Source organism: Ursus americanus, chromosome 4, assembly GCF_024610735.1.
Source record: "Ursus americanus isolate L20-20 chromosome 4, mUrsAme1.1.p, whole genome shotgun sequence".
Lineage (NCBI taxonomy): Eukaryota > Metazoa > Chordata > Mammalia > Carnivora > Ursidae > Ursus > Ursus americanus.
The window spans coordinates 59,360,366-59,374,234 of NC_142130.1; the positions used below are offsets into that span (position 1 = coordinate 59,360,366).

At 37.8% G+C, this 13,869-nt stretch overlaps 1 protein-coding gene across 3 annotated transcripts in view; it reads right to left on the bottom strand.

Moving 5' to 3' along the window:
• The window catches only part of NSUN3 (NOP2/Sun RNA methyltransferase 3), a 301,891-nt gene that overhangs the window by 156,228 nt on the left and 131,794 nt on the right, over positions 1–13,869 (bottom strand). For 2 of the 3 annotated variants that reach the window (XR_006777400.2, XR_015724231.1), the window contains exon 7: positions 1,196–1,260. The exons of the other annotated variant lie outside the window; for it this stretch is intronic. The gene's annotated coding sequence lies outside the window, so the exon portion shown is untranslated. The remainder of the gene's footprint in view (positions 1–1,195; positions 1,261–13,869) is intronic. 3 annotated transcript variants of the gene reach the window in all.

A 13,869-nucleotide genomic window follows, 5' to 3' on the forward strand; every position in this document is an offset into this window, starting at 1 on the left:
GAAGAATGGACATTGGTGAGCAAAAACTTTAAATATTTCCATGGCCAAGAGCAACTGTAGACAGGTGCTCTCCATAGGCATGCCGGCCTCCTAAGAGACACAGAAGTGGAAGGTGCTAGGCTCCACATACCAAAAGTTACCACTCAGAATTTCATGGAGATGGATAAAACTTCTCTAGGTGATATCTTTCTCATGGAAACCAGATTAACAGGGAAGAGGTATTCCGCCTTAGGAGACCAATTGTGAAAATTTGAGGTTTGAGCTCAATTGGGATTAAAAATGAAGCGCAATTTGAGTTAGGCATTCTTCTGTGAATGGGGGCAGCCTCACATGGGGAAATACATTAAGCAGAGCGTGCCAATTATGTAGGAGGCTCCCAACAAATGGTATAACCAAAGTGGATTCCAGAAATTACAATGTAGAATCATTAATCCTCAAGGAACAAAGAGAGAAAGTTGTTCTTGCAACTCAGTTTTTACAAGATTTTTCCATAATTTCCCAAAAGGGAGGCTCTGGGACAACTAGCAGTCAGTATCATGGTATTTTCCTTGACATGCTTTAACTGAAATATCACACACATACAAAATGGGCTCAGTGCCCACATGGATGAGGGCATGGAGGAATTCTTCTCCAAAAGGCTGATCCAGAAGGATCACCTCTGGGTCCCTGAAGAGGACCTGGCCAATGACAGGGGGTGCCACCCCTGTTCCTCATACGCTATGAAAGAAACTCAGACATGCTTTTAACTGAAATATTACATGCATACAGAAAAGTATACAAGTCATAAAGGCTTGATATATTTTCACAAAATGAACACATCTGGGTAACTAAGCACCCAGATCAAGTACCAGAACATTATTACCTCAGAGCCCCTCCTTCCTCCTTGTGTTTCCTTTCAGTCACTAAAATAGCGTGTCTCCATACACTACTCTATAGAGAGCAATTTATGCTGTTGGGAGGAGAGTGGGAATGAAAGGGCAGGTAAGGAGGAAATTTACATTTGCCATGTGCTATTTTAATTTTGCATATCAAGAATATAACTACATATTACCTTTGAAATAAAACAATTTACATCCTCCTATCTTAACCCAGTGATTCCCCTTGATGATCCTGTATTACCATGTTCCATTCAGGTACAGTGATTATGAACACAGACTCTGAAGCAATATAGAAATGAGTTGATATCATGTCTTACCAATCAGGAGCGGCTTCTGGGCCTTGGTCAAGTTACTCAAGTTCCCAAAGCGTGTGTTCCATCATCTAAAAAGTTATGATAATAATAACTAATTCATAAAGGATTAAATGAGATAGCATTTGTAAAGTAATTAATGTAGTACCTGAAACATACCAAGAGTCTTCTAAATTGTGCCTATTTTATTCTATGGAATAAAAATGTCAGGTAAGGCCTTTGGAGATTGACGAATATACTCTAAGTCATTAGATTAAAAACATAGTTATTTTCTTTTTATTTGGAATAGTTGAAGGAATGAGTGGTATTTACCATTCACAGTGTCTGAGAAACACAGAGCTAGCTAACAGTAACTTAGAAATCATCAGATTCATTTATTTGCTTGTTTACACAAATGAATAAACTGAAACCAAAAGAGTCAATTATTTATTTTTACTCTATCATTTGATCCCAAAAAAGTCAAAAACCTGATTTCAATTTCTCTGACTTCCAGTCCAGTGCTTTGCCTACTATGCCATGATCCATTCACTCAGCCATAGCCTAATAGAGCTAACAGTTATTGAGTGTCTCATAAGTATATTGCCAGTAAAATTCAGACTAAAATGGCTATCCCAGGAAAAGGTGGAAAAACACTTTCTATTAGATCAGGCTGACTTCCATTTATTCCATCAGCAGCATCTGTGCTTACTGGAAGGGGCTGCAAGGAGATTACCTATGTATTAGAAGATTGCTAATATGTGGTATTAAAAATTAATTCCATTTCTGAATATACTGAACAAGAGGGGATCTTACTAGCCATCTGCTGCTGAGTCTTCTGTTGGCCTGGTTGATTATATTTATGCTAATGAAAAATCAACCCACAGGGCTGCAGAAATCTTTCATTCTTCTCTCTTCTTCATACACATCCTATCTAGGAAAAGGGATTGAGCCTAAAATTAGAGAGTTGTGATTCAACTTGAGTGGAAAAGTGTAAGGAGACAAACTGGGGCTTGAGGAAGAAGGGAGCAGGTGTCATAGAAGACTTTCCTCAAGTATTGACAGCTTTGGTTTTGGAGGTGGGGACTTGTGATTCAGTTGAGAAAAGAACTTCAAACTTGGGTTTGAATCTTGACATCTTGCTGTTGCATCTTACTGTTAATTCTGTGGCCTTGTCTTAGTCCCTTCCTTGTTTGGCATTCGTTTCCTCATCTCTAGAGCATTTTTACAACTGATCTCTGAAACTGTAATATAATTGTCGGCAGCTATAAGATGAAAGAATTTCAAACTGTTTAAAATACAAAAAAAGCGCTAATGTTTCAGCCACTCAACATACTATACAGCTAAATCAGTCTCATAATTATTATTTCTATTATTTTTTTAAACCTTATTGACAAATCAGGAAAACCTTAAAACTTTTTTTTTTTTTTCCCCTTTAAAAATATCTCAGGGGCGCCTGGGTAACTCAGTCGGTAGAGCATCTGACTCTTGATTTTGGTTCAGGTCGTGAACTCAGGTACCTGGAATCAGGCCCTGTGTGGGGCTCCCTGCTCCGCAGGGAACCTGCTTGAGATTCTTTCTCTGCCCTTCTCCTGGCACACATTCTCTCTCTCTCCCTCTCTCTCTCGGTTTCTTTAAAATAAATAAAATCTTTTAAAATATCTAAGATTGGGAATTTCCCAATCTTAGATTTCCTTTTAATAAATAGGAATACTTTGATCAGCAAAGAGGATGCCTTAGACATGCATACATTGGCAGATCAAAGAAAGATTAATATTTAATACATAGAAATGAACATAAAGGAGTAGAAAAATAAAATTTTTCTTAACCACTACATGCATTTGATCAAATGACCATACACTTTATGTTCTTTCAAAAGCATAACACATGGATATAGCATCAATAATTCCAAGTACCTATTTTGTTAATGGTATATTCTTGAAAATAAGTAATATCACCCTATCACCTTTTGTAAAGCACTTCAAGGAGATGTATTCCTTATGTATGTGTTCATAGTACTGACTCTCAAAAGTGAAGCACATAAAAATCAATCTCAAAACAAACTCTGATTCCCAATTTAATAGTCTGGCATATTTGTAAAAGTAACATTTTCAAGGAAACTTATTCAACAAAGCATTAATAACTTGGTGGTTATTGACTATAAAGCCTTAATTAATCTTTAATATAAAGTTTACTTTTTTCTCTGTTTACATTCTTTACAGTGAACAGATACATTGTGTTATATCACCCAAAGAATAATAGATGAAGGAATTGTTTCTGAAGTAATTCTAACCACTCTGGTTGTGCAATACCACACTCACAAAAAACACATAAAATGCAAATACACAGTAAGGTGAATAAATATAAAGCAAACACCCATGTATCTACCACTTGGGTCAGACATAGAGTGAGTGCTGACAGCGTGATAGATATCCCCCATGAGTTTCTTCTTTCATATAACCCTCTCTCCTCATTTGGGGTAATTATCATGACTTATACTCTTCATATAATATTTCTTCATCTTCTTTACACCATTACCACCAATGTATTTCTCTTTTAAAATATAGTTTACTTGTGTTTGTTTTGATCAGGATGTACATATAATTTTGTGACTGGCTTCTTTTTTTAAAATTACGCTTATATAATTAATCCACATTGCTGCACAGAGTTGTAGTTTGTTCACTTGTGTATCTACTGTGTATGATTTCATCATATAAATCTATAAAATATATTTATCTATTTCAATATTGACAGACATTTTATTTATTTCCAGTTTTTGGATATCACAAGCAATTCTATTCTGAATATTCTTATAATGTACCCTGGCACAAATGTGTACAAGTTTCTCTAGGTGTCAGAAACTATGGTGGGGCTGAGTTTATACCCTGCTTGCAAGCTAACAAGTCAATCTGCCACAGTTTCATGAGGATGGGTAGCAGACATGAGACTCCTGGATCAGAGGCGAAGGACAGTTTCTCACAGCAATAGTCATAAGCAGGAAGTCAGCATTTGCACCAATTCCCTGAGGCTTAATTCCCACAAGATGCCTATAAACACAGTGGGCTACACTACAGAAGAGGAACTCTAAGCTTAGGGAACTCGAATTTTTTTTTTAATAGACTTTAAGCCTGACCAACTTGAGTTCCAGGAGGGCCACTATCTCTACCTTCCAACTTTATTTTCTGGGCAGATATTCTGGAAAAGATAGAAGAAAGGCAGTTAGTAGCTCTGCCCAAAATATGCATAGAAATGTAAGAAAGCTATGGAGAATTATCTCCCAACATCAGGAAAAGATTATTTTTATGAGAAAATTAACCTTCCTATTTTTCTTCTACATTAATTTTTTAAAGAAACATGAGTTTCTGAAACATGAATTTGTGAAAATATTAACATTTCCACTTACACATACATTTTAAAACATGAATTATTAGAGGTAAGTTTTTAATTCTTTTTTAATTCTAAATTTCATGGCTTAAAGATAGTTCAGAAGAAAATTTTTGTTTTGTTTTCTTTTTAAGATTTTATTTATTTTGAGAGAGAGAGGGAGAGAACGAATGAGCAGGAGGGAATGGTAGAGATAGAGGGAGAAGTAGGCTCCCTGATGAACTGGGAGCCTGACACAGAGCTCAATACCAGGACCCTGAAATCATGACCTGAGATGAGGGCAGACACTTAACTGAGCACCCAGGTGCCCCCTTTTGTTTTATTTTCTTACTTAAAGGTGGTGAAATAAAATTCTCCACAAACTGTTCTTTATTTCCTCAAATTTTAAAGAAAAATTCTAATTCCACGCTGGATTCTCTAATCCATTTTAGGCAACATCACCGTAAATGCAACTGTAAATACATTAATCATTTGAACAGGGGATAAAAGTGAATCACCATATGCAGGGAAGAAAATACTAAATTGATCATGACTGAAATCCATTCCCAGCCTCAGGTGCCATCATGACCCCCTATCATACCATTTTAGTTCTAATTTCTTCCTTATCAAAGCACTCCTGCATAGCCATATCTGTCAGAGAAGCTGTCCTTAAAAATAGATTACGTTTAAGTAATAGCTTTGCACAAGCACCTATGGAATTTGGCAAGTGCTACAAATCAGGTTGTGTTTTGTTGGTGTTGTTTTTTAAACATTACCAACTGTATTGAACGTGTCTTTTTACTCTGGTGTTTTGATATCTTGCATGACAACAGAAGAGACTGTCCTTTCCAAGGTTAGCCAATTTCCTAGAGATAGCAAACAACTTGCCTGTGAGCATGCTTTTCATATGCAAACCAACCAATCCAAAGCCCAGACCCCAGAACTACCTTTTTTATCTAGCTAGCTCTTACATTCAGGGCCATTTTCCATCTACCCCAGGGCCAGGTACCTGACAACCAGAGACAGCCCTTATTTACCAGAGCCCACCAAAATTATTCAAACTAGCCAATCCTAAACCTGCTTACCCTACCTCACTTATTCCCGATCAGTCTTCTAGATATCTTAGTAAATGTAACAAAGCAAGACAATTCAAGAAAGAAAAAGCTTATCTAGCTCTCAGATTTTAATTTCTAAACACCTTCCAACAATAAAAAGAACCAGGGGTCTTGTAGGAATGGTTCTTGCCCACATTGCTTCCTGCTCCCTCTGCCTTTGGCAGCCCTGGTGTTTCCCTGTGGCCCAGCATGGCATGCCATGCTTCATGTTTCTAGAAATTGGTGAGTATAAAAACTTCTTCCATTGTGAAAGTCATTTCTGTGTCTATGTGTCTTACTATACCTGATTAAAACAAATCTCAGGTACATCTTAAAACACCAGCACCCCTCTTGGCACCATCAACTCTACACCCTACCTACACACACATATTTTTATAGTCATCAAGAGGTCCCTCTGTTCCTGCTTATTTTCTCATGTTGGTTTAGAAATAATGAAGGTAGAGACAGCACACACTTTTGACAGCACACACTTAAATATAAGAAAAGAAGGCAATAAAGGGTGAAGCTCAGCAAAAACTTTGGCAAAACTAACTCACCGCCAGGCTACATCCAAGGAAGAAGAATTCTAGTATAATTACCCAGCATGGTCTCTAAGGAGTTTTCAGAAGTTTTTTAAATTGGGTTGCTGAGGACAACAAAATTAGTTGTCCACACACCCCTTTCTGCCAATCTCTGTATGCCCCTTTGTATTTGTCTCTGTGACATACAGAAATGGAGATCACGGGTCTTTCCAAAGTTTGAACTCTCCTATAATCAATTTCTCAGAGATTTTGCAAATGGTTGTCTGGGGAGAGTTCTTGAGGGGTGAGTAAGCCAGCAACAGCTTACTTTGCCATAAGCCTCATAGGGGTGATTCAGGTTTCACATCTAAGGAAATGCCTCCCAACATCTAACTGCAATGAGCTTAGAACTGGCGAGCCCCATTCAGAACAAAAAGAACCTGCAACAGCCAGGTCGAAACCTCTTCTTAAGATCCCTGAAGAATCTTAAGAGAGTGTTGAGTTGAATGAACTTATCACTTATGATGGAATTTCTTTAAGAAGATACCGAGTCAGATTTATTATAGAGCCAGAATCAGTATTGAGAGATTGAAAGAAAATCCAGCAAAAATCTGATAAGCAGTTATCACCCAAGGAAAAGATAAAAGAGAGGAACACAGACACCTAGGAAAGAATACTGGCTATGGTTACGGCTGGGTTATTAGAGGAATTAAAATGCACAGAAAAGAAAGAGAAATGCTCATGAATGAAGAGGAGGACGGAAGATTATTACTGTACTCGCCTCTCAGTTTCTCAGAGTGCTAATAAGAAAGGCAACCCACTGATCTGAAAAGATTGCAGGGAGGAAGGTCAAGAGGGAAAGAGGCAGGATGCCTCTGCATAGGCAAGTCATTTGGGTAGTATCTAGACAAGAAAGCAAATTCTATGCTCCTTTGGTAGCTCCAGAGAAGAACACTTTTACAAAAGCCTATTAGTATAAATTAGATTAGGACATTTGTTTATCCAACAATATGCCAAAAGCAGAGAAAGGACTTCATAGGCCAGATAGAGAAGCACTTACGGCATTTAACCAAATCTGATTGTGAACCTGGGAATCTTATCTAGGGATAAAACAAGACAAATAGGAGAAGAGCAAAAGAGCAGTCAGGCATTTGCTGAATCACATGGGAAATAACTAAAGACACTACAGAGACAATGACAGTCTCCCTAGTGTGAGATCATGGACTTCAAGTTAATAAACTGAGTAGTGCCCCAGCAGCCCCCCAAAGATTCAAAAATAATAGTTCTCAAGCCTGTTTCACAGTCTCCCAGTCAAAGGCTCCAGTGCTTTCATTTGCCAGATACCATCAAAAGATCAAGGAGCAAAGAGAGGAAAATGGATACTGTGAGTAGCTGGGTGTCTATGAGCATGACAAAATAAAAATGTGAACACTGCATTTAATTTGACTTTCCTTAAGAAAGGTAATGGACCACGAAGGTAGACTTAGGGACTCAACTACTTATTAAAATGTAATAGCATTTATATCAAAGGTGTCCCAAAAGATGAAAAGAGAGATAAAGAGTCAGAAGGTTTATCTGAACAAATTATAGCTGAAAACTTCCTAATCTGGGGAAGTACACAGGCCATCAAAATCCAGGAAGCACAGAGAACTCCCATTAAGTTCAACAAAAGCTGACCATCGCCAAGGCATATCATCATCAAATTCACAAAATACACAGACAAGGAAAGAATCCTGGAAGCAGCAAGGGGAAAAAATATCCTTAACCTACAAGGGATGACAGATCAGATTCTCAGCGGATCTGCCCACAGAGAATTGGCAGGCCAGAAAGGAGGGGAAGGAAATACTCAATGTGCTGAATAGGAAAAAATACACACTCAAGAAATCTTTATCCAGCAAGGCTGTCATTCAGAATAGAAGGAGAGATACAGAGTTTTCCACACAAACAAAAACAAAAGGAGTTTCTGACCACTAAACCAACCCTGCAAGAAATTTTAAGGGGGACTCTTTGAGTGGAGAAAAAAAGACCAAAAGCAATAAAGACTAGAAAGGACCAGAGAACATCACCAGAGACACCAACTCTACAGGTAACACAATGACACTAAGTACATATCTTTCAATAATCACTCTGAATGTAAATGGACTAAATGGGCCAATCAAAAGACATAGGGTATCAGAAAGGATTAAAAAAAAAAAAAAAAGACCCATCGATATGCTGCTTATAAGAGACTCATTTTAGATCTAAAGACCCTGCAAATTGAAATTGAGGGAATGGAGAACCATCTAGCATGCTAATGGAGGTCAAAAGAAAGCCAGAGTAGCCATACTTATATCAGACATACTAGATTTTAAAAGAAAGACTGTAGGGGCGCCTGGGTGGCACAGCGGTTAAGCGTCTGCCTTCGGCTCAGGGCGTGATCCCGGCGTTATGGGATCGAGCCCCACATGGGGCTCCTCTGCTATGAGCCTGCTTCTTCCTCTCCCACTCCCCCTGCTTGTGTTCCCTCTCTCGCTGGCTGTCTCTATCTCTGTCGAATAAATAAATAAAATCTTAAAAAAATAAATAAATAAATAAAAGAAAGATTGTAACAAAAGAAGAAGAAGGGCATTATATCATAATTATGGGGTCTATCCATCAAGAAAATCTAACAATTATAAATATTTATGCTCCCAACTTGGGAGCACCCAAGTTTGATAAGTCTGGCTAGGGGTTTATCAATTTTATTCTTTGGAAGTACCATTCTTAGTTTTGTTAATCTGTTCTACTGGTTTTCTTTGTTTTTATAGCATGTATTTCTGCTTTAATCTTTATTATTTCCCTTCTTCTGCTGGATTTAGGCTTTATTTGCTGTTTCTTTTCTTTTCTTTTTTTTTTTTTTTTAAAGATTTTATTTATTTATTTGACAGAGATAGAGACAGCCAGCGAGAGAGGGAACACAAGTTGGAGGAGTGGGAGAGGAAGAAGCAGGCTCATAGCAGAGGAGCCTGATGTGGGGCTCGATCCCATAACGCCGGGATCACGCCCTGAGCAGAAGGCAGACGCTTAACCGCTGTGCCACCCAGGCGCCCCTGCTGTTTCTTTTCTAACTCCTTTAACTGTAAGGTTAGGTTTTGTATTTGAGACTTTTCATGCTTCTTGAGGTAGGCCTTTACTGCAATATACTTCTCTCTAAGGACTGCCTTTGCTTCACCCCAAAGGTTTTGAGCTGTCATGCTTTCATTTTCTTTTGCTTCCATGTTTAAAATGCTTCCATTTTTTAAAATCCTTCTTTAATTTCCTGGTTAACCCATTCATTCTTTAGTAGGATGTCCTTTAACCTCCATTTGAGGTCTTTCCATATTTTTTCTTGTGGTTGACTTCATTCATAGCATTGTGGTCTGAAAACATGCATGGTATGATTTTGATTTTTTTATACTTGTTGAGGGCTGATTTATGACCCAATATGTGATCTCTATTCTGACGAATGTTCATGTGCACTTGAGAAGAATTTGTATTTGTAAGGGGCACAGGGAAAGAATCACAAGCAGACTCCTCGCTGAGCATGGAGCCCGACATGGGGCTCAATCTCACAACCTTGAGATTATGACCTGAGCTGAAACCAAGAGTCTGACTCTCAACCCACTGAGCCACCCAGGTGCCCCATGGGGAAAATTTTTTGATGGCATCTTAATACTTCTTCGATATGGAAGATGAGGAAAAAGAAAAGAGGACAGTGGCTAAAACTTTCAGTTCTGGGTTTAGAGTTAAATCACCTTCTCACTGGACAATCGAGGAGATATAATGGAGCAAAAGCTGGTTTATGGGGGCAGCCAATAACTTCAGCTTTAGACATACCCACTTTAGATCCCAGCAGTGTCAGCCCCACCCCCTGCCCTTCAGAATTCCACAGGCCACAGAAGTCTAAGGCCCTCTCTGCATCTACTGGGCCCTATCATTCACAAACCCCAAACCTGACACTGGAATTCTCTCCAATGAAATGATACAGCAGAGAACTTAAATTATTTTTCTTCCCTTCCCTGTTATCCTTTTTGACCCCTACCCTCCCCAATTCTGAGGATCTTTCCTTTATAGTAAATATTATCACTTAAAAAAAAAATCCTTTCTGTAGTATATTCCTGTACTAAAACAGTGTTATAGTGTTACAATTTGTATTTTGAATATCTCACTTTAGACATACTGGTATATTTATTATTCCATCCATTCTCCTAAAAAATCCTATGGGATAAGTGAGGGTAGCTATAATTAACCTTGTTCTGTAAATGGCATAACAAATAATCAATATAATCAAGAAACTGATTCAGAGGCAATCGCTGATTTACAAATTCCTTTTCAATATCCTACCCAATAAACAAAATGTTACTTCCAAACTCTTCCTTTCCTTTAAAAGAAAGATGCAACATAAATTTAGTTTTGTTGTGTATGGTAATTCTAATTGCATCTCAAAGCAATATATGGTTAAAATCTAAACAAGAATTAGGAATAAATGCCTCCTAATCAAAATCCCATTGCCTTTTTCCAAACTTCACTTGTTTTCTAAAATTATCTACAACAACCACAGGGGAAGACTACTAAACAAAATTCTAAAAGAAGATGATCCTAATGCTTTGTGATCTTGTGGGCCATAATTTACTACTCAAATAGGATAAATTAGAAAAAAAAAAAAAAACACTTTGTTTCCCTTACCACCTCTAGCCTGGGCATAAAAACCTTATAATTTCTAGTATATGCTTATTAGCAGTAGAGCATGTTTAAATACAAACAATAAGATATAAAAACAGAAACTATGCAAGGCAGTTTCAGGTCCAAAAGGTGCTTACTCTGTAAGTATCTCAAACTGCAGTCTCCTCACGTCTCAGATCCTTAGCAAAAGGCATGCAATCAAGCCTCCATTCTGAGCAGAATGCTTCTAACTTATTAATTCTAACAGACAAGATAAGGGGAAAGAAACCCTCTGAAGCATGTAAATTCCATTGTTTTAATGTCTAAGTAGTTTTAACCCTACAGGGTAGCTCACCAACTATTGAGGAGCTCTTGAATGTTGAATGATGTTCTTCAGTTCTTTGTTTTAAGTTCAACATAATTATTCTGTGTATGAGCAAATGTTCCTGAAAACAATGGTTTTAAAACTTAAATCAATTGTTCTCAACACTGGGAGGCAGACCTCTGAGAAGCAATGGAGTTACAAGGTCTGAAGCAATAGGGATATAAGCACATCAAATGTAGACTGGAGTGAATAACATTCTGCATGTACAGAATGAGGTTAATTAGAGCTACCGCCACTTATCTCACAGGATTTTTTGTTTTAGGATAATGGATGGAATAAAAAATATTCCAGCACAGTTCACAGTAAATTTTCTAATTACATATTTTCCAATCAATGGACCTAAAAATGCAAATTCTTTTTGGCATATTCATAATATTTTGCTACTGTGCAAGAATTTTCATACTAAAAAAAATAATAAGTTGGGATCCATTATTTGAATCTTAGAGTGGGAAAAGAATTGCACTCCTGATAGGATTATTACTATTTAATCTCTTGTGATATTTTTATTTTATATATCTTGGAAAATATTTTTTAATCAGCAAACATAAGAACCATGTATAATGAACAAAACATGTAAAATATAGAGAGGAAAGGTGATTATCAGGGTCCCTCAGGTTTGGTTGTTACTGTGAACTATCTCTAGAATATGTCCTACCTGAAAAATGGGAATGTAATTCCCATTTTATAACTTCCTTATCCATGGAAAATTTTTTTAACATTTAAAATTTTTAAATTAATAGAGAAGTCATATCTATGAGTACACTGAACTCCTCGGAGAAAGGGACTATGTAAATGCAAAAAGCACCACTATTATTGCTCTGCAATAAATCCCAGCTACCATAGTAGGTAATTAAGGGAGAGAGCTGGGAGTAATTAAAAGTAATTGATATCTCGCTGTCCTTGCAAGGTGCTGTTTTGCTCTTCCTGGATACCTTCAAAGCAGTGTCAAGTACAAAAAATAAATAAATAACTCTTAGATGAAAGAAATCTGTCAAGTCCTCTTTTTCCAGCCTTGGCAACCCGAGACATAGTATCACCCACCTGAGAGGGGTTCTCAGGAACTCATGGACCCCGTTATTAACAGGAAAAAAAAAAAAAAAAAGTCTCACACAGTGAAACTTTCCACAGTGTCATGTAGGGTCTTTGTGCTTCTCACATGAAGGGTGATTGTTAAAGCATTGACAGGAAATAGTCTGAACACTTAAATGTTTTCTGATTTCTTGCCAGTTATAAAGTAAGTTGCTTAGTGCTCAAAAATGCATCTTGCTGGGCACCTGGCTGGCTCAGTCAGTAGAGCACGTGACTCTTGATCTCGGGATTCCCATATTGGGTGTAGAAATTACTTAAAAATGAAATCATTTTTTTTAAATTAAATCTTAAAAACATTTTTTTAAACCCCACATATTGTCTAATTGTGTCAGGTATGAGGGGGTTGAAAGTCTGTGGGTGCTGACGTCTTCTCACAGAGATTCCTCCCGCCTCCTTCATTTCCAGCTGAAACCTCACTACCTTGTGTTTAAACTTTGACTAAGCCAAGATCATCCCCACTCGCACGAATTTCTTCATTTCTCAACTAAGAATGGCCAGATCATTTTTTCTCTACTCACTCAAATTCTGTCCATCATTCAGGTCCTACTCTCCCATGATTGCACTTGTCAGAATTCAGATGTATCTTCCTAGGATCATATTCAGAATTTTTTGCTCTAAAACCTTAGTGATTCCTAAAGACACTAGCCACACAATAACAGAAAGTACAGATATTTAGGAAATATTTTCTGACCCAGGTTACAGCTTGCTTTCTGGAATAGGGAACCAAATGGAGATCTGCAAATCTTTGTGTAATCTTTCAGACAGAGTGTTAAGTCATTAGCAATCTACACGAAATCATGCTGGAATAAGGCAGTAGATAGGGCAAAATTGACCAGGGCCAGTAAATCTGTTATGCAGGAGGAGTCTCCTGGCTTGTTTTAAACTTGGCTAAACTCAGGCATTAATAAGGGCACAAGACAGTATATTTGTTCTGTCCTGACACTATATCTCCAGATTGGCTTTAGACTTTCCTCCAACTACTTCTTTCACCTACAGGTAATGCCAGCATGTTTGGTTATCAGCACAACACAGTTCCTTCAACAATAACGCTTTGGTTTTCTCCCTGCCCTGCTGTAACTCTTTGTGATAGCTACTCCTGAAGTTATCGTATCAATGAAGCCACCACCTCTGTGAGACAGCTTTCTGCCCAAGATACCACGACTGCTGATTGTGGCCGCCAGAGACTTTCCAAGTTGGCAGATACGTTTCGAGAAGTCAGAATCTTAGGGAGTTCGCTTCTGTCCAAATTGAGATTCCCAAAGAGTGAACAGCTAAGGTAGATATAAAGAAGAAAGAAACTTCCATTTATAGGACTTGATATGCCAGGTATTAATGCTGATACAGTTAGTCATTAAATAATTTGTTGAGGACATACAGGCTTGAAAAAGTTAAGTAATTTTCCCAAGGTCATATTATTTCAGAGCTAGAATTTCAATTCAGGTCTGTGCCACTTCAAAGTCCTTCTTTCCACTGTGCACTTCTGCATGTCTGGCATCCAAGAAGCACAAAGCCCACAGAGAGTGCCAGAGAAGGAGCAGCTGAGTGAGCTCCGGCTACGTGCTCTCTGAACTGTTTTGAGTGAAGGGATTTTGG